Here is a 21,674-nt window from a genome sequence, read left to right on the forward strand (position 1 = left end):
GGACCGGGCCTCACGGCCTCCGGATTCTTCGGTCCTTTGAACGGGCTTCCGGCCTCCGGCTGAACCCTGGCAAGTCAGTCCTGGTACCTCTACACCTATCCAGGGATTGCTATGACTGGCAGTCCAACATACTAATCCGGCGCCATTCGTTTAAATACCTAGGGATATGGGTGACCCTGCTCCCAGACTTGGACTGGGCTCTTAACGTCACTCCTTTGTTTAAGAAAGCCAAATCGGACCTTCAGAAATGGCAGACGCTACCACTGAACCCATGGGGAGATTCGCCTTGTTTAAAATGATGATTCTTCCCAGGTTCCTCTACGTCCTTCAAAATACCCCTCTTTGCTTCCCTAGGAACTGGTTCCAAGAGCTAGACATTATGGTCTCTAAATTCCTATGGGGGAAGGCTCGCCTGGCCCTAAACACCTGGAAGGTACCCTCATTTCACGGGGGTCTGGGGATGACTCACTTATATCTTTATTACCTGGCAACACGCTTACATGATTGGTTTAACGGGGTGGTCTGACCCGTCCTACAGGCTTGAGCTGCACACGCTGCCACTGACTGACATTCAATCCATGCTTTATGAGGACCCCATTCCATCCCGACTGCCAGACGTGATCCGCTCCGTGCTCCTTGCCTGGTGGGCGGCGCTGTGGCACACTCAGTAGACACACAAGTTGAACCGGTGCACCCCCCTCTGGCATGGCACCTGGCTTAAGGAGGTGAGTGGCCTCCAGGGATCTTATAGGGATCTCTTAGCTGGGTGATGTGTGGGCGAGTGACCATATGCATTCCTTTGCGGACCTACAGATCCGGTATACTCTGCACCAGGCCCTATTCTACAAATATTTGCAGCTACGTCACGTCCTCCATGTACACCTCCCTGGGAGCACACGGATCCCTGAGCACAACCCGCCTGAGGCACAGATCATGCTTGGGGACCTGGGGAACGGGGGTAGTCTCCCGCATCTACTGCACACTAATTAATAATACCCCGACCATGCAAGACCGACTCCGACATCAATGGGAGCAATGGGTGGGAACTCTGGACAAGGTGGATTGGCGTGATGCCCTGATGGCCCCCAGGGATATCACTGCTTACGCCAGATTTTGCTTGGTCCAGCTATACTACTTGCACGTCGCCTACCTGACCCCAGCCCGTCTTCAACGGGCTGGACTCCACCCGTCCCCTGCATGCATCAGGTGCGCACATGATCTCGCTGGCTTCTTCCACATGGTGTGGGCTTGTCCCAAGTTGATGCGGTTCTGGGGTGACATTGAAGAAGAGCTTACGGAGGTGCGGGGTTTGGAGGTCCCCCATGATCCTAGACACGCATTTCTGGGGATTTCGGATGGGCTGTAAGGGTCCAGGAATGAAAAGCTGTTTGTCACAACTGCAATGGCTGCAGCTAAAAGGGACATAGCTGCCTCCTGGATATGTCCGGATTCCCCAAGCGTTGGACCATGGCGGAGCGGGGTTGACTGGTGCGCCGCGCAGGAGAAAACATTGTATGAATCACGTGGTTGTCCCAAGAAATATCTCTGTGTGTGGGGAAGTGGCTGGGGGGACTGGTTTAGATTTGTGGAAATGTCTACTTCTACTATTTTGTAATTGGCCAGATTCGTACATCGGGAAAGTCTTACCTTTTGTATATACCTATGCTTTTAAGCATTGCAATATGTGTCTGAATTTGTGTGTGAAAACAATAAAAAGTGGTTTATAAAAAAAACTATTCAGCTCCATTAGAGGTGCCTCTTTAGAGATGCTGCTTTATGCACAGGGCACAGTGTTGGAACATTATTGTTTGGTCAATGGATAACGAATGCAGAGTTCTTCCTGCCACTGATAAAGTGTCAAATTTCTTAAAGTTACAGATCATCCTCACTCCGTAATAATGAATATGTAGCCTGGCTGCTTGAGCATGAAGTAGGCTGAAATAAAGAGCATTGCAATAGATCAGTCTGGGCATAATGCAGGATGATACCACCAGTGCTCTCTGATACTTAGATGAGAAAGGACAAATCTTCCTGATGGTTTTAAGTATTCGAAGCAGGAGCTCACTGTTGAGAAGATATGGTGGGTAAGAGCCAAGTTGTCAATGAGGATAATCCCCATGGTTTTCACCTTAATCTGAGGCTTGGCAACTAACTCAGGAAGCTGGGTCATAAACAGTCATATATGGTACATATATCATATCAGAGAAGGCCAGCATGTCAATCCAACTTGACAATTATCTGAGTGTGCAAAGGTAATCAGTAGCATAAACTCTTTCCAGTGGAAACAGCAAGATTGAAAACTTGACAAGTGTGAAATTAATCATTCACAGGTGCAGCATCAAACTTATGGGCCTCTCTTCCAGATGGGGAAATGGCCTGAACAATGCAGTCAGAGCCTCGCGTTCCATTCCAACACAAGTGCAACCAGCAATGCACAGTCTAGATGCTGAGATGGTCGCGCTCATGAACAGGAAGGATCGGGAGAGGACGTGATGAGGTAAATGGCGCTGGGGAAAGGTTTTGGGTGGGGTGGGGTTAGTTTTTAAGGGTTGGGGTAGTTTTTAGGGCGCAAGGTTAGGGATTCAGTTTGTTTTCACGGCTGTGGGTGGGTTGCTTTAGGACTGGGAGGGTCGGGCTGCTTTTAGGGCTTGGGGCAGTTTGTAGGGCTCAAGGTTGTCTGGCATTTTAAAGGGCTCAGGTGGGGTACTTTTTAGGGATTAGAGGCAGGTCAGGGTAGTTTTTAGGGCTCATGAGAGATAACTGTTTTTTGGGGTCAGGCTAGTTTTTAGGGCTCATGGTCTGGTCGGGGTACTTTGAAGAGCTCGAGAGTCGGACTAAGGGCAGGTGGCATAGAGTGGGAACTTTATCACACAACCTTACCAGGAAATAGCCTGGTAAAGGCATGCTTGGTAAAGGCATGTGTGGTAAAGGAATGTGTTGTTCAGATGCAGCGTAGTAGGGGCACAAGTGGTTTAGCTATGCGTGCCTGTCATACAACCTTCTAAATAACATAAGATTTGTATCACACCTTCATTCTTTCAGAAAGTCATCAAAGCATGAATCTATTGAAGAGTCAGTGTGTTATCAGGATGTTTTTCACCAAGGGTTTGTGACTGGCATTAATTAGTCAATGAGAGTGAGTTTCTTGTTATGGTATTCAGAATGCTGAGGTGAAAAACAGACTTTATTCACATATACCTGGCCTCCTACCAACCACCCATACCACTCTGTGCCTTCCCTCCATTTCTAGAGACCCCGGGCAATATGAGGGAACTCAGGAGAGGCGAGCGCCTTCTCTTAGGACATAGCACCAGTGGAAAAACAACTTTAGTTTTTCCTATTTTTCTATGCCATAGCAATGAATAATTAGATTCAGAGTCGGTACTCAGGCAACTGGCTATCTATGAGAGCCCATCAAAATACATGTTTAGTTATGATAGTCTGATAAAATTCATGTATTTATGTACCATCTAATTGTATTATTTCATGTTCCTCCCTATCACTTCTGCTTTTACATCGCCTTCATCCCACTGCTTAACACTCTGGGGCATATTACCAAGAAGTAGCAATATGTATCGCTAAATAGGCTTAGCAACGATTTTTTTTATCGCTGAGCATCGCCGGATTTTATCGCTGAGATAACATGCTATTAGCAACGTTTATCTCCAAAGCGATAAATTTTCCAGCGAATGCGCCGAAATGCGTGAAAATCGCTGAGAATACAGCGATATTCACGCATTAGCGACAAAATGCTCTTAGCCATGTTATCCACCTCCCATTGGATAACATGGCTAAGAACTGGTCTGGGCAAGTGTTAGTATTTGGAGATATTCGCGCTTAGCGTGAATATTTCCATTGCTACGCCTGCCTTGCTAATAGGCGATAGCGATGTTAGCGACTGTTTTCAGTCACTAACAGTTTGGGTACGCCCACTTTGCATGTCATTAGCGATAAATATAGCTAACATGCAAAGCGGGCCCCAAACCGCTCGTTATCACCTAAAAGCTGTCGCTAACTGCTGTTAGCGATATCTTGCTAATAGGGCAATAGAATTATTGCCGCTTAGCGGCCGAAAACGGCCGCTAAAGCGGCGAAAATTCCCTATCGCCACCCTTGATAATATGCCCCTCCGTTCTGTACTTCTGTAGCAGGCTGGATTTTATCACCTATTAAATAAATAAACATCTAATTAATTGATTTTTGTTTTTTTGTCCTTTAAGTCGAGCATGCTAATTCCAAATAGCTGTTGCAAACAGGAGAACTCTAACCTCCACACAGCGAATTTGCCCAATGTCCAGAACACCCACAGCAGTTTGTCTGTGCTAAATTTTGGCAGACGTAGCCCTTATGTACTGTAGATATTTTATTCGTGTTTTTGTATGAACTGAATTTCTACTCACTATCTGCTGCTTAATAATAGATGAATGAAAAGCATAAACTATAAGTCAGGCTAATGGTAAAAAATCAATCATCCTGCCGCCCTTGCAGTGACAATGATGCACGGTTTATTCACTAGTTGGAACAACACAGAAAAAATCGATGAAAATAAGGGGACAAATCAAAGCCGCTAAACTAAGGATTTGATTTTCCCATTAGAGGGAAACATTGGAGAAAAAATATACTCTGCTGTGTATTGCATAATTTTATCTGTATTTCATGTTTGTCCCAGAGTCCTTTAGATTATGCTTTTATATGTGGAATAGTTGTACAAACGGCTCAACAATGTACGATGTTTTCGCTCGCAAAATCACACAATAAAAAGCCAATTACATTCTGAAGTTATTGTGTACCGGGCTTGACCTAGGTTCTATGTGTAATCCATACCCCGTTGCATTGTGCAAATTGTGTGAGAATATTCTACTTTGAATGCAGAAATGAAAGAACAAATGTTGACCTGAAACTAATTTGGTCAAAATAAACATATGCTTTAGGCTATTAGTTTAAATAACAAGCAATGGCAAAGCAAATAGGTCAGTGGCGGCTCCCTCGGAATGGGGTGGGGAGCAAGAGAGGGGGTGGGGAGCAAGAGAGGGGGCTGGGGGTATTAAGCAAAACTAATAAACGTACCTTCTTCGCCTCACGCCTCTCCTGCCACAGCACGCCTCTCCTCCTCTGCTGGAGCACTCAGGCTTCTGGGCTTTCCCAGCCAACTATGACGCTGCAGGAGCTGTGTCCTGATTGACCAGAGCGTCCTGTTTATATGCTCAGGCAGTGCCTGGGGAGGCTGGGTATGTTCTCCATCGGTCTGTGAAAAACAGCTCAATGGAAAACATGCCAAGTGCGCATGATGGTTTGGCCGGCCCTAAAGGGCCAGCAACACTGTCATATACACTTAAAGGAGTACAAACCACTCTTCCTCTACCCCACCGACTCCCAAAAGAAAAAGAAAATGATAATGTCTTGTTATTATCATTTTCATTTTCTTTTTTTCACTGTTGCAATAGCAGTGGGGCGACGCTCCTCCTTCTTAGCAGAGGGGCCGCCACTGCAATAAGTCTCGTCTTTGGAGACCTATTGGCTTCAGCAATGTGTTTTAGATATGTTGTTTAGTAATGTGACTGTTGTTCAGTATGGATGCAAGTCAGTGTGGTGGTTTGGGGTGGAGTGAGGTGGAATGGTGTAGATTGGGGCACATTTGAATGGGTTAGAGTGTGGTAGATTGGTACAGGATTTTTTTGATTGGTGTAGAATGGGGTAGATTGTGGAAGTTTGTATTGGAGTGAGGTAGTTTTAGTTGGGTAGATTCCCAATGCCCTACGCTGGAGGGGGAAGGCCGGAGTGGGATAGATTGGGGTAGAGTGGAGTGTGGTAAATTGGAGTAGAGTGTCGTAGATTGGGGTAGAGTGGAGTGGGGTAGATTGTAGTGTTGTATATTGTTGCAGATTGTGGTGGAATGAAGTGGAGTCAGAGTTTTTAATCTTTGTGCAAACAGATAAATGCAGTGCCCATAATCAGCATACTTTATTACATTAGTTATAATAATGTATTTTCGAAGTACATGAGATTAACAGATTTTCTCAAAACCCGAGAATGATGAAGCCACACTGGACTTCAAGTCAGTTGTCTATCAGTCAAGTTGTCATCAGCTTTAGAAAAACACAGACTACCGGCGGGGGCCCCGCTGCTTCCACCTTCCACTCTCTGTTCGTGGTCTGCCTTGTTCCTACCTAGCCCTAGAACCACTCCTCCACATGATCAGGACCAACCCACTAATAACTGGAGTTCGCGTTGGAGAGCAGGCTTTCAAGCTAGCAGCATACGCGGACGACATCCTTATTACTACCCACAACCCTAAACCGTCAATAGAAGCCTTAATGTCCACCATTGAGGAGTATGCCCACGTTTCGGGCTACAAACTGAACCGCGACAAATCGGAATGTAAACCGATGAACTGCCACAACACCAGGGAGGTGTTGGGCGAGTCAGGCCTGGCATGGCAGATAAAACCTCTGAAATACATAGGCCTCCTCTTCGGCAGAGACCTAAGGACAATGCTAGACAACAATGAGGAAGCAATGCTAAAAAAACTGAAAGGCAAACTGGAGGAGTGGAGTCCGAGATACATAAGCTGGTGGGGTCGCGTCGAGACGATAAAAATGATGATCACGCCTATGTTAAACTACCTGCTGAGCATGCTACCGCTTACACTAACTGCGGATTTCCACTGCAAATTAGACAAAGCACTCAACATATTCCTATGGGGGGGAAAAAGAGCCAGAATCAGCCTCTCAAAACTAAGACTGAAGAAAGAACTGGGAGGGCTCAACCTAACTAATTATAAGGCATTCCAAATGGCTTGCCTTGCGAAACAAGGCATACACTGGATCTCCCCCACACCAGACTATTCGCCAGTATGGATGGATGTGGAGAGGAACATCCTAGGGGGGGCAAACCCACTGATGGCGCTAACAGCCAGCAAACACCCAGAAGCAAAAAACGCCATAATCAGGAACACCAAGACAGCCCTTCTCAGGGTAGACAAAGAACTGGAGGTCAGCATCAAAAACTCCAAGTGGGAGTCCTTGTGGCCCAACCCCAGAATAACATACAAAGGGGCCGTACTAACGAATGAGGGGTGGTGTAGCAAAGGGATCACAACAACGGCACAACTAGAACTTAACAACAACCCACTCACCTTTGAGACGCTGCAGGAGACACACAAACTGCACAACAGAGACTTCTACACCTTTCTTAGCACCCAAGCAGCAATCACCAGAGCCAACCTATCGAAACAAAAACCCTCAATATTACAGTACACACAGAACCTAAACAAAGTGGGACACCAGACAGCGCACATCTAAAAACTCATCACCCCACGCACAACAAGACGCTAGCATTTTGGGAGGGGCCATACAGTAATCCACTTACCGAAGCAGCAAAAGCCAGGCTATGGTCATCGGCCTCAAAAAACAAAGTAACACCCCAGCTTGCCCAAACGAAATACTGTCTGCTGCACAGGCTACATTGGACACCAGCCAAACTAGAGACAGTGGGAGCTAGGGACAATGACACCTGCTGGAACTGCCAGAAAGCAAGAGGAGACCTAGCACACATTCTATACGACTGCCCCAAGGTCAAGGCATTCTGGGGCAAGGTCCATGACTTTATAGGCGCACTCACCGGCAGCCAATCCACATGCGGCCTACCAGGCATCACCATGGCCTTCCTGGATACAACACTTGACTCGAAAGAAAACACTGACCTAGTAGATGTTCTGCTCACTGCCGCTGCCAAAACAGTCCTAGGCAACTGGAAGGACACGGGGAAAGCCTCCTTCAAACGCTGGTTCAACTGGGTAACCTTCCTGAGAGGGGCGGACAATATAGCAGCAAACTATCAATCAGCCAACCACACAGCAAGAAGGGGGATGTGGTCAGCCCTAGATGCTCACCTGGAACAATACCCCCCCACTCTTCTTCTTTCTTTCTTTTTTTGTCTCCACTGTCACTAAAGCCAAGTAAATGGGTCAAACTGCATTTAATTGTATATGCTAATTATATTTTCAATAAAAATACTTTGAAGTCAGAAAAACGCAGACTATAAACAGATGTAATTAAATGAAGTGCTTTAATAGTGGCAACCTGGCCTGAAGCATGTAACTGGAGCGCTTGTGTAGAGGAAAACAATGATCTATGGATCTAAGGCCCACATGCATCAAGGTATTTAGGGGTCGCAAACTGTGCGAATCAGAAAATTCAGCCATTTGTGATTCCTAAATATCTTTTTTGGATGCATCAAATATTTTTGGGAAAATCGCTATTTTTAGCGAATTCCAAAAATGCGATTGCTTTTAAGGAATCGCAAATTTGCGATTCCTTAAAAGCAATGCATGATTGCGAATTCGCAATTAGGGGGTGCAAATTACCACGAGGTTGAACCTCGTGGTAATTTGCGAAAAAGTTAAAAAATGCTCGAAATTGCATTTTAAACACTGTAATGTTACAGACACACATGTCCTTAGGACATGTGTGTGTGAAACATGCACTCAAAAATGCATTTCAGGGGTGCAGGGGGGGGTCATTTGGACCCCCCCTGCACCCATGTAATGCATTAACATTTTGCGAATCGCAAATAGAAATTCGCAAAATGTCAATGCCTTCCCATTGAAACCTTTTGGCCCATAGGAATCAATGGGAATTGCGAAATCGCAATTTAGAATTCGCAAAATCCTTGCGATTCGGTAAAAATTGCGATTTTCACCGAATCGAAAAAATTTTGCAAATAAATTAATGCATCCCATTCCTTATTTGCGATTCCCTATTTTTCGCAAATATGGAATCGCAAAATGTCCCGATGATGCAAGTGGCCGCATGTCCTAGACACACTGGACCCTGGCTGGCTATTGAAGTAAATTTTCATTTTTTGTTGTTTGTTACATGTGTGTGAATGTTTTAGAATATTGCTTGCACATCGAAACAAAGGTTCTAAAGGTACTTGGTCTCGCTTGCTAAAAGTGTATTAATGGGTGAAGAGTGTGAAAATATGTTAATGTAATGCAGCATACAGACTGCATCATTAATGGCAAACATGACTACAAATGTAATTGATTTTTATTTTGTGCACAAGTATGATTAGATTTTTATACCTATGAGGCAACTGGCTTGATATGCCTGCTTGTCTACTAGTATTTTGTTTTATTTTTTCGGAATTACGTTTATAACTCATATGTAAGGATGTAGTAGGAGTGTTACAAAGAATTATGTTTTAAAACTTCGTGTAGTTTTAAATGTACTATGTTGTAATAAAGACATAATTAAAGTACATTTTTTGTTTTATTATTAAAGTGCACAGTACAGGGGGATTCGTTTTTATTAAAGTGCACCATGCACATGGTAGCCATTTGAAAGGATCTTACAGCTAGATTCATGAAAGGAAATTGCGCTCGCAAAGGGACAGATTCTGAGAATCTGGCCCTTTGCCAGCGCAATTTTTGCATTTGGGATTCATCATCCCAAATGCAAAAATCGCTATTTGCGAAATCGCATATTTGCGAGGTATTGCATTTAAGGAATCTCCATTAGAGATTCCTTAAATGCAATTCATTAACCAATTTCAAATTGCGAATTCGCAATATTTGGCCGCTATTTACCACGAAGTCTGACTTCGTGGTAAATAGCGAAATAATAGAAAAATGCTCTTTAGTGCATTTTTCTCTGTTGCATGTTACACACACACATGTCCTTTGGACATGTGTGTGCGCAACACCTGTGTAAATTTGCATTTGCATCGCTATCTTATTTGCGATTAGCAAATTGCTAATCGCAAATAAGGAATACTTCCCATTCATTCCTATGGGCCTAAAAGGGGAGTTAGCAATTTGCTAATCGCAAATAAGGATTGTGTAGGAATCGCAATTTATTTAGCAATTCCTACATGAATCCCGTTTTGCAAGTCCTTAATAGCGATTCCTTAATGATCGCTATTAAGGACTCGCAAAACGGCTCTTTGATGAATCTGGCTGATAGTTAGTAAAACATATATATTGCATACGCAGTAGTGATGCTGTCATCTGGATCCTGCTTTAAAGACTTTGCATGGATTACATTGATGCAGAGTCAGAGTACATCTCAAAGCAGTTTTCAATGAACTGCGAGCGTTTTCTTCACTACAGAAAAATGTGTATCCAAACGGCGTTGAACAGCATGTTGTCGATCCAAAAAGAGTGTCAGCTGGCTGCTGCTTTAAAGTGTTTTGCATGGATTATTTTGCAACCTCTTGATTAGTCCATGTAAAAAAATCACATAGAGCAAAATGGAAATCCAACTAAAAATGCTGAGATGAAGAAAGCTAAAAAGCAAACGCTTACCCAATCCATGCAACTGAAAGAAAGTGAGGTACAACAAAGGGAAATATATAAACATATGAAATGGAAAAGCAATGCCGATGCAAAATAAAAAGACTGATCACATACGAATTTACAACTAAGTGAAACTTATGTGTAAGCATTAATATAAAGTAAATGCAATGCAGAAGCAAAAAGCAATTCCTTTTTTTTTGTTGATATAGTTTTATTTTATACATTTTTTAACCCCCCCAAGCACATTGGAAACTGTACATACAATTCAGAGTGAATATGATACACTTTAACATGAAAGAAAAAAAAAATGTAAGACGGAGGAGAAAACGCACAGCAAAAAAGTACAAACAGATATCACAAGCAAATGATACACAATTAATTACTGTAGAAAAACAGACAAAACTATAACAAACTCCGTTTGATTTTAAATATAGCCATTTAAACCCTTATGCTATATTTAATTTACTTGGCGCTATTCGATCCACCGGGCCCCCCAACATCCAATCTAGAATGGGCGCCCAAATTTTAGCACCCGATCTTCTCTTCCTACTCCCTTTGCTTCTTTAAATTGATGCCTCAAAGCTATACATAGCCAGCAATCTTGCTCTCCAATTCAAGAAAGTTGGAGGTTCAGAACTTATCCACTCACTAGTAATACATACTCTAACAACTGCCATCATCATAAACAAAAGTGCAACTTCAACATTATTCATTATAATCGGAGATGACTCCTGACCCACCCCCAAAACCACAAGTTCACACGTAAGGGTTATCTGCTTTTGAAACAAAATATTAAAAAAAACCTCCAAATCCTGATAGAACCCCACTAATTTTGGACAGGAAAAAAACATATGGATGGAATCGGCCGCTAACAGCCCACAACGGTTGCACTTATCCCGCGTTTTTTTTCCAAGCGAGACACTTTTCTAGGCGAGTAACATAAATCCCACAGGGCCATGTAATGCTGGCTATGATGACTACCTGTCATTAATACACTATTGGGGAGTTCCACCTATCTATTAATATTAAGGCCCACCACATCAAATTTTTTCTCCCATTTCAATTGACAAATTTCCAAATCATCTGGAAGGGCTGCGACCAATTGTTGATAATATTGCCCAATCGGAGTCTTCTTCCTCATTTTCTCAATTAACTCAATTTTACCAAATTGAATTCCCAAATTAGAACCAAATTTAGCCATGAAGCTCCGAATTTGTAAGTCTTTAAAAAAGTCTCCCTTGTCCAGGGCGAACTTTTCTCTAAGCTCTGAAAATACCATCAGATCCCCTTGATCCAACAGTTCCCCTCAACAAGAAATTCCTTTTCTGTCCCATTTGAAAATAACATGATCCCTGAAAATTGAGGGGAGCAGCCCAGAGGCCTTAAACAGAGTGTAAAAATTCAATTTTGGAATTTTGCATACCCGTTTAATTTGTCCCATGCTCTGTGAGCTGCTCGCAAGGTCTTGAATCTTGTTTTTTTGTAGTACGATGGCTCTACAATTGTCACTAGGCAACCATTGGCTTTCTCACCCATAATCAGCTCAAAGATTGACGGTCGCTGTGATAAAGGAATAGGAGTTTTACTCCCCAAAATCAATGGCCCCATGATCTGCAGCATGGCTGCCCAATAGTACATTATAAAGTGCTGGACATCCCAGCAACCGCGATTTCTTGGAAGAATCATTTTCTTATGGGCCCTTCGTGTTCTCCGATACCCCCACAAAAATCTTGAACAAACTCTATCTAATTTTAAAAACAGTGAGTTAGAAAGATCCAAAGGGAGTGTTCTAAATATATACAAAAATTTGGGAAGATCAAACATTTTGAAGACATTACATCTACCATGCAGGGAGAGATTAAGGTGATTCAGACGTTCCAGAGTAGTATTAACCTTCTTCATGACAGGAAGAATGTTCAGGACTGGGATCTCATCGACATTAGGGATGATTTTGATTCCCAAATAAGTTGCCTCTGACGTAACTACCACGCCAACCTGGGGATCTTGCCCCAAATAAAGAACTTGGGTTTTTCCGATGTTGAGCTTATACCCCGAAAAAGAGCCAAACTGCGCCGCTAAAGTTTTGATTACTGGAAGAGCAGTTGCCAATTCACCAGATACTATAAGTATATCATCGGCATTAGCCAATGCTCTATATTCAACTCCACTAAAACTAGTAGGTTTATTATCCTCATGGCAGTTTAATTTGCACAAAAATAAATCAATGTATAAAGCAAATAAAAGGGGAGAGCAGGGGCACCCTTGTCGTGTGCCACGACTGATATTCAATTCATCAGACTCCAGCCCTGAAATCCGTATTGTCCGTAAAAAGCAATTCCGATGCAAAAAAAAATAATGAACGCCAATCTGAAACACTAATAAAAAAGTGTTGCCAAAAGTTATTGGCCCCCAAAAGTTCTCAGAAGCACAAGTACAGCACCAGTATAAGAGGAACACAAGTTAAACAAATGTTGCCAATCCGAAAATAGAGTCAGCTGGCTGCTGATTTGAAGCACTTTGCATGAATTACATTGTAAAAGCTGGAATAGCCTGTGCCATAAAAGAAAGTGACATCAAACAAAATGACCAACCGAAAAACAAGCTGAGATTTCTATTTCTATTTCTATGCGGAATTTGTTAAGCGCGCGGACACCCAGGGGTTTCATGGCGCTGAAGAAAACAGATGAGAGATGGTTAGTGAGGGGTCAGAAGGTGTAGTGTTCTAGCCGTACGCTTGTTTGAATAGCCAGGTCTTCAATGCTCGCCTGAACTCTGTCAGCTTGGTGCAGCTCCGGATAGACAAGGGCAGAGAGTTCCAGGTTTTTGGGGCGAGGTATGCGAAGCTGGATCCGCCGAGTCGTTTCTTTTTAAATGTCGGCTCAGTGAGAAGGGACAGATGGGCAGAGCGAAGCTCGCGGGTAGGTTCGTGTTTGTTAATGAGTTGGTTGATGAACCTGGGGCTTTTTCCGTGAAGAGCCTTGAAAATTATGCAGCCTGTCTTAAAGGTGATCCGATGGGTGATGGGGAGCCAATGGAGGGAGGCCAGCAGAGGTTTGACTGACTTCCTGCGATTGCTCTTGAAAATTAATCTGGCTGCTTGGTTTTGAACAATCTGCAGGCGTTTAGAGACGGTGAGGGGAAGGCCGAGGTAGGTAGAGTTGGAGAAATCTAATCGCGAGAGAACCAGTGCGAGTACTGCCTGGATGAGAGCAGAATGGGTCAGCAAATGAGCAATTTTTTTAATCTTTCTTAGCTGAAAGAAGCAGGAGGAGATCACTGTTCCGACCTGGGTTTTCAGAGAGAGATCGGCGCTAAGAGTGACCCCGAGGCTTATAGCTGACTGGGAGGGGGATGGGGGTGTGCCCATTGAGGGTGGCCAGAAGTGGGGCCCCCAGCTGAGTGCGCTGTTGCTAGGGAGTACTAACTCAGTCTTTCCTGGGTTTAGCTATAGGTGGTTCCGATCCATCCAGCTCTGAATGTGCAGCATGGTCTTTTGGAATTCCTCGACGGAGTCCGGGGAGTTGAGGGGGAATACCAGCTGCAAATCGTCTGCGTAGTTAAATAAAATGACTTTTCTGTTTTTCAGGGAGTGCAGTATGGGTTTGAGATAAAGATTAAAAAGTAGGGGAGACAGTGAGGAGCCCTGTGGGACACCGCAAGTGGTTGGGAGTGTGGGGGCTGTGAAGTTTTCCAGCTTTACAGCCTGGGATCTGTCCGTCAGAAAGGACTTAATCCAAGAGAGAGCCGCGCCACTGAGGCCGGCTTGTTCGACACGGTGTAATAGTATGGTATGGTCCACCGTGTCGAACGCGGCCGATAGGTCAAGTAGTACGAGGGCCTGATGAATTCCATTGTCGGCGTTGGTCCTTAGGGTGTTCTGCGCGGCGAGGATCACCGCCTCGGTGGAGTGTGCCTGGCGGAATCCCGCTTGGTTGGGTTCCAGATAATCTGACGTTTCGATGAAGTTGGATAAGCAGCTGGTTACATAGGCTTCCAGCAGCTTTGCGCAGTAAGGGAGAAGGGAGATGGGGCGGTAGTTAGAGAGGTTGGAGGGATCGGCACCTGGTTTCTTGATAAAAGGGACCAGGGTGGCATTTTTTAAGGAATCAGGTACTATTCCTCGTGATAGGGAGGTGTTCAGAATGGGGAGTATGCCCTGAGGGAGTGTGGCATAGACGTCTTTCAGAATATGCGGGGGGCAGGGGTCGTTGGGTGAGCCCGATTTTACTCGGTTCATTAGTTCCAATAATTTGGGTGGGTCAATGGGGGGGATGTCCTGAAGGGTATTAGGATTTCTGCAGATGTCCGAATCGTCTGCTACAGCATGGTTGGTTTGAATGCTGTTTTTTATGATGTCAATCTTCTCCTTGAAGAAGTCGTTGAGTCGGTTGCACATCATTTGTGATGCAGGTTGGGAGGGAGAGGTTCTGGCATCATTGCATAGGTCGTTGACGACTCTGAAGATTTCCCGTGATTCGTTTTTGGCGTTGGAGATTTTATCTGAAAAGAAAGTAGCTTTGGCATATAAGATAGAGTCCTTGTAATTTTTGCGGGCTGTCTTATAAAGTGATCTGTCTGTGGCGTGGTAGCCATGTCTCCACTTCCTTTCTAGTTGGCGGAGTTCTAGTTTCCGCTTTTTTAGGTCAGCGGAAAACCATTTGTGGGCGTCCATGCGACGGGCGCGGGAGAACTTGGTAAGGGGAGCATGTTCGTTGCATGCGGAGAAGAGCCACTCGGTGTGCGCTTTGTCCATCAGATTGATGTCTGATCCCTGAGTAGGGATGGAGTTGGTCAGGGTGGAGAGGAAATCTTGGAGGTTTAGAGATCTCCATTTCCTGACTGACCCTCCCGGGGGCGCTTGGTTTTTTAGGTGACCCTGAGTGGTAATAGAGAATTGCAATAAGTGGTGGTCAGACCATATGCATGGTGAGGCCGTGGGACAGGAGGTAGAGATGTTGTGAGACCAGATGTGGTCTAGGATATGTCCCTTTTCATGGGTGGGGATCGAGACATGTTGGTGGAGGTTTAAGTTGGAGAGGAGTTCGAAAAGTTCTGTGGCGTGAGGTCCAGCTTCCGCGTTGTTGTACCAGTAATTGAAATCTCCTATGACCATGACCTTGTTGTAGTCGACGACTAGATCTGCTATTTGCTCAGACAAGGAGGCAGGGAAGGAAGGCATAGATGTAGGTGGACGGTATATCAATGCTAGCACTATGGTGCCTGTCTCGGTATCAGATTTGATAAGTAGGTTATCCGTATCTGGTAAGTCTAGGGGAGGTAAGGTGGTAAACGTGTGGTCTTTATGAATAATGGCGGCGACACCTCCCCCAGCTTTTCCTGATTTTCTATTTGCAGACAGGATGTAATAATCTGATGGTAAAGCCAAGAGTATATCTGGCAAGGAGTCTGTAGTGAGCCATGTCTCAGTGACAAAAAGTATGTCAGGAGTATCCGTTTTCAGGAGCAGGAATATATCAAGTTGGTGTTTGACCAGGGATCTGGTGTTGAGATAGAGACATCGGAGGGTCCGGAGATTAGGTTTAGGGGGGGCTTATTGTTTTTAGAGTTTAGAGAGAGGATAGGGGTCGGTTCTTGTAAGTGATGGTGGGAAAGGATATTGCTTGCTTTTAGGCGGGCGTGAGTGGTCGGGTCGAGGGGTTGAGGAGCGGGATTGTGCAGAGAATGCAACTCTAGGGAGGAGTACCTGATGAATTCTTCATTCTGCCTGGTCCCTGGGCCCATCCAGGCGCGTACGGGCGCAGACGGGCTTGCCTTAGGCGCGCCTTCGGCGCGCAAACGGCGCTCGTCCGCTGCGCTTCCTGCCCAGGCACATGATAAAGAAAAAGGAAGGGGCGTGGCCTCAAGGGGGCGTGGCTAGCGAGCACGCCTGCGATGGCGGCCGCTGGATGACACCAAACAATTACCGCAGCAGCGCTCAATCGGCTGCCTGGTAAGAAGGCGGGATACAGAGATCGGTAAGCTTTTTAGAGGTTTTCAATTCAATACAATTAAAAAGCAAATTGCACAGTTTTAAAATAAATAGCGTACCTCCAGAACCCGGCTTCCGCCTCAGGTCTGGGAATCTGATTTCTGAAAATGTTTTTGAAGCGGCGAGATGAAGAAAGTTAGGAAAACAAAGGCATGCAGTCACACAGGCTGCTTTACTAATCTGTGCAATTGAAAAAGTGAGGTGCAACAAATGAGATATGTAAACATTAAAAACGCAGAAGCAATGCTGATGTGAAAAAAATACTGATCTGATACGAACTTACAACTAAGTGAAATGTATGTGTAAATATTAATTTAAATGGTGCTACAATGCCGATACGAAAAGCAATATCTATGCAAATTAAATGCTGATCTGAAACTGGTGCACACTGCCCTTCATAGGGGATTTCCCTAAAACCTTTTGCTTTTTCTCCTCCTGGTTTTTGCGGATTCTCTTTTCTTGGCCTAAGGACTTTAAGCGCTTTGCCACTGCAATGCAATGTGAAAGCGCTCATGCCCTTTCTATCCATGTTAAGAGGTGGTGCTTACTTGATTGGTTTAGGTAATGTAGCTGTGGTGCCCCATAAAAAGGTACACCACATACCTAGGGCAGGTAATGCACTAGCGTAATGCACTGGCAGGTAGGACGCAGCACTGATAGTGCTACCCACCAGAATAACCTTTCAAACATGTATGAAGTCTGCCATTGCAGGCCTGTGGATGTGCAGTTGCGCTCATGCTCAGTTTGGAATTTCTAACTCATTAGCCAACCCCGAGTGGGTCTTCTACTAACACTAGAGCACTCCTACGTTAAGATCTGAGGGGAGGAACAAGTGGCAGGGGAAGGGCAGGGCAGGTACACATAGGTGTTTCCTGCTGAGGCAGTGAAGAACCCCCATGTGGATTTTTCCTACCTAGGAGGTTGGCTTTTCCCATGAAGGGACAACACAGGGGTTTTGCTGATCCTCTTTGAGTGGCCTTAGGGCTCCGGGCACTTTCCCACTGTAAATGCAGTGTGAAAATGTGCACACCCTTCCTACACATGTAAGGAAGTGGGGCTTTCCTGATGTTTTTAAACAGGTCTAAAACCTTCCATTGCAGGTCTGTGGGTGCATACTTGCACCTATGAGTTTTTTTAAACAAGTGTCAAGCCTGCCATTGTAGGCCTGTGTGTGCACCATTGAGCTTAGGCTCAGGTTGGCCTTTCTAAACCAGTGGCTAATCCTGAGGGGGCCTTTCACTACCACTAGGGCATCCCTGTGGAGAGTCTTAAGGGGTGAAGCTAGTGGAAAATGAAAGGCAGGGCAGGTAAATGTGTGTTCCCTGGCTAGGTAGTGAAGAATACGCCTGTGTGTTTTCACTACCTATGAGATTTGCTTTTCCCATAGGTTAACATGCGGGAATGGTTGAAATTACTTAAAGCTGCAATAGTGGCATATTGTGGAGCAGCCTCCCTCTACTGTGGTAAAGAGGGATTTGTTGGAAATGCCACTTCTAGAAAGTGGGCATTTCTCTGATTTAAAACTCTTTGTGTGCCTTTTAGTTTTGCTCCAGTCCAGACTGGAGGCCAACGGAGCACATCTGTGCATTCCCCAGAGACAGCTATAAACATTGAGCATGCAACTGGAATGACAGACCTTTGCCATTTGAGGACCTGGCTGGATAGATGAGAGGGAGAGGTTCTGACACTTGGCCTCTGGGGAGCCAGATCATGGCTCCGCTAAAGATTAAGATCTGCATTCCATGTCCCCATGGCAGACACAATTGAAATTTAGGGGAAATATCTGTGGTTCAATGGAAAACACTCTGAACCACCCTTAACCCCTTCGATGCTCATGACGAGCTCAGCTCGTCATGAGGCACGGTTGAGCTGTGCTGATGACGAGCTGGGCTCGTCATGAAACGATGGGAATAAAGGATCTGCAGCACAGGAGGGGAATTGCTGCAGCAGCGATGTAGTTAAATTCAAAGGTGAACCACAGTATAACTACTGGTGCCATACTTCAGCAGAGTAGAGATGCACTTGTGGGGAAGTTGGACTGCAGATCCTTGCACTGCGTGGTGCACACTGCCAGTAAAATCTGTTGGGCACAAGAAAGATTATTGCCATTGGAAGAGACCGTGCACCCTTCCTGAATAGTGGATGCCCTCCGTTGACAGCCTGCTGCTGTGTGGCACTATGAAGTGTGCTCTCCAAATGCTTGTTGGCTTGCCCTCTGTTCTCTTGTGGAGATCTCGGGGACATTAAAGCCCTTCTGCGAGGGACCCATACTATCTACCTGTGACACATAGAGAGTAGTGCCCTCTTATGTCCTCTCATCATCTGCTGGATCCCAACTGGTAGTGCGGCATGAGCATGAAACTAACTATTGTGCCTGGAGACCGGATTGCCTTGTACAGAGCCCCAAAAGTACTGCCCACATTTAAGGAGTGTGGCCACTGCATCGTGGGGCCTCAACACACATGAGTGTCCTGTTGATGGTGTGCAGATTCACTGTTTGCGGGACCTCACAAGGTCCTCTTCATTGATTTGCCCCATCTCTTTTGTGTGATACTCTGACTGCATGCTCATTTCATGCGAAGTCCGATTCACAGGTTGCGATGCTCAGGGCTGAGGGCGTACCCATAGTAGTGCCTAATTCTACCGGCACTGCTGAACTTGCACTAGTGTGTGTGACCAGAATTGTCTGGAGGGACCAGTATCAACACGCACCAGATGTTGTGCCTCATTTCCAGGTAGGTATTGAGTTTGTGACACTTCATTGTGTGTGACCGAAATTATTTGGTGTAACTCGTATTAACGCACACCAGACATTGTGCTTCACTTTCAGGGTGGTGCGGAGGAGCTGATTCGTGTTAAATGGTGCCTGGATTGCCTGGGTGCTACTTTGATCGATGTGTTTTTGAAGGGCTGCTTCCTTCTTCCAAAAGGCTCCTCTGCTTCATCCCCCATTCATCATTTGTTGTAATTTATTGTGTGTTGACATTCCTGATATTGTTGTGATCTGGGATGCGCCCTATAACTGTATGATATTGAATTATAATAATTGCCAGGGTGGGTCTCGTTCTGATAACTTTTCGCAATACATAATGGTTCCGGAGGAGGGAAAATAGGATCTTTCCAAAGTGTGCATATTACTGGTCATTTTAACACAGTTGGGCCTAATACTATATTTCCAAATATGATTTATGCCCAGAAATACATGATGTTCAAGTTGTGTTAGTTAGTGTGTTTGTTAAATACAAACTTTATTGACATACACCACATGTGAAGCGTGTTTTGTGACGCTCAGTGTATTGATTGTGTGAGAGTGCTGTGCCAATGCTTTACACATTGCCCCTGTGATAAGCCTGAGTCTCAGTGCCAAGCTACCCAAGCGTGAGTGCAGGTTATATAGTGAGTGTAATCACCCAACCCTGATAGAGTGGTAGGTTCTGCCTGGCCAGGTCCTCACCTCAGCCAACCAGATTGTGGCAGTTCCAACAGAAACACTAAAAACTAAGTTTTGCCCAAAAAAGTTACTGCCTGAAAAAAGTTCTCAGCAGCACAAGTACAGTGCCTGTAGCGGAGGGACACAAATTAAACTAAATTAATTAGTACTTTGTCCGTGCGCCAGAAAATTAAAAGGAAGGGATGTCAGACATATGGTGGCCAATTAGGATGCAGCTACTGTGAATGACAAGCAAGCCTGCAAATGGTAATTGATGATGGGACTCCAAGCCCTTTACTGCGTATAATACTCCTCGCAGCAACAGGGCATGCTCGCTGTGAGGCAAGACCTAAAAAAGCCCACATTGCATGGAACATGTCACTTTGTGCTAAGCAAATACAAAGTGCAACTACTTTGGTTGCCTCAGAGTCACTCTTATTTCACAGAATAGTTATAGTTGCCATGCTCATAGTTGGACTGCATTCTTTTAGCACTGATTCCAGGATCCTTTAAACAATTGCTATGGCATTAAATGCAGTTTTTTTCTTGGTAGAGCATATGGGCCCGATTCACAAAAAAGTAGTAAATCTCCATTCATAATAATACTCCTACAAACAGGTGGAGATTCAAAACCTTTGGGTACTGACAAGCAAGTGGCAGCAGTATACCAGCACACATATAAATAGTGTGCACTGCTGTGTTTGGAATTAGTAGATTTATATAGCGCAGCTTATCACCCGTTAGGGGATCCTGGCACTGTCCATGGGAACGAGGAGATTGAGGGCCCGATGTAGGTAATTTTATTTTTACCACTTCTTAAATACCGAATGATACCGAATCGGTATTTAAGAAGTGGTAAAATAGAGGGGGGGGGGGATGTAGGTAATACAGAATCGGTAAATACCGAATCGTTAAGATTCGGTATTTACCGATTCGGTAATGCCCATTGATTCCAATGGGCATTGAAGCCCATAGGAATCAATGGGCATTACCGAATCGGTATTTACCAATTCGGTAAATACCGATTCCAGCAAGGGTGCAGGGGGTGTCACTTTGACACCCTCTAGCACCCCAAATACAGGCATGTGTGCCATGTGGCACACAGACATGCCCTAAGGGCATGTCTGTCTGTCACATGGCGTAGGTGTGCATGCACACATGTGCATGCACACCTGGATTCGGTATTTTACCACCCAATTGGATTGGGTGGTAAAATACCGAATCTGAAAGGCCTGTAGCACTGAAAACAGTGCTACCTACATCAGGAATTTTCCGAATCGGTAAAATTACCGATTCGGTATTTTACAGAATCGGTAAATTTACCTAATCAGTAAGGGCCCGATGTAGGTAAATCCCATTTACCGAATTTGAAATACTGAATTTTACCGATTCGGTATTTCAAAATCGGTAAATGGGATGTAGGTCCCAACATCTGGAATCGTTACCGATTCCTTACAAATTCGGTATTTACCGATTCGGTAAATACCGAATCGGTATTTGCTATTGAATCCTATGGGCCTTTGAAGCCCATAGGATTAAAGTCAAATACCGAATCGGTATTTACCGAATCGGTAAATACCGAATTTGGCAAGGGTGCAGGGGGTGTCACTTTGACACCCTCTAGCACCCCCAAAACAGGCATGTGTGCAATGTGGCACACAGACATGCCCTAAGGGCACGTCTGTCTGTCACATGGCACATGTGTACATGCACAGATGTGCATGTACACAGGAATCAGTATTTTACCATGGATTTGTATTCCATGGTAAAATACCGATTCTGTAAGCCATGTGCTGATGGAACATTGGCTACCTACATTATATTTTCGGTAATTTTACCGAATCGTTATCATTACCGATTCGGTAAATATTACCGATTCGGTAAATTTACCGATTCGGTAATGATAACGATTCGGTAAAATTACCGAAAATGTGCCCCTACATCTCGATAGCCCTTTA

The sequence above is a fragment of the Lissotriton vulgaris genome, chromosome 1_1 (assembly GCF_964263255.1).
Source record: "Lissotriton vulgaris chromosome 1_1, aLisVul1.2, whole genome shotgun sequence".
Classification (NCBI taxonomy): Eukaryota; Metazoa; Chordata; class Amphibia; order Caudata; family Salamandridae; genus Lissotriton; species Lissotriton vulgaris.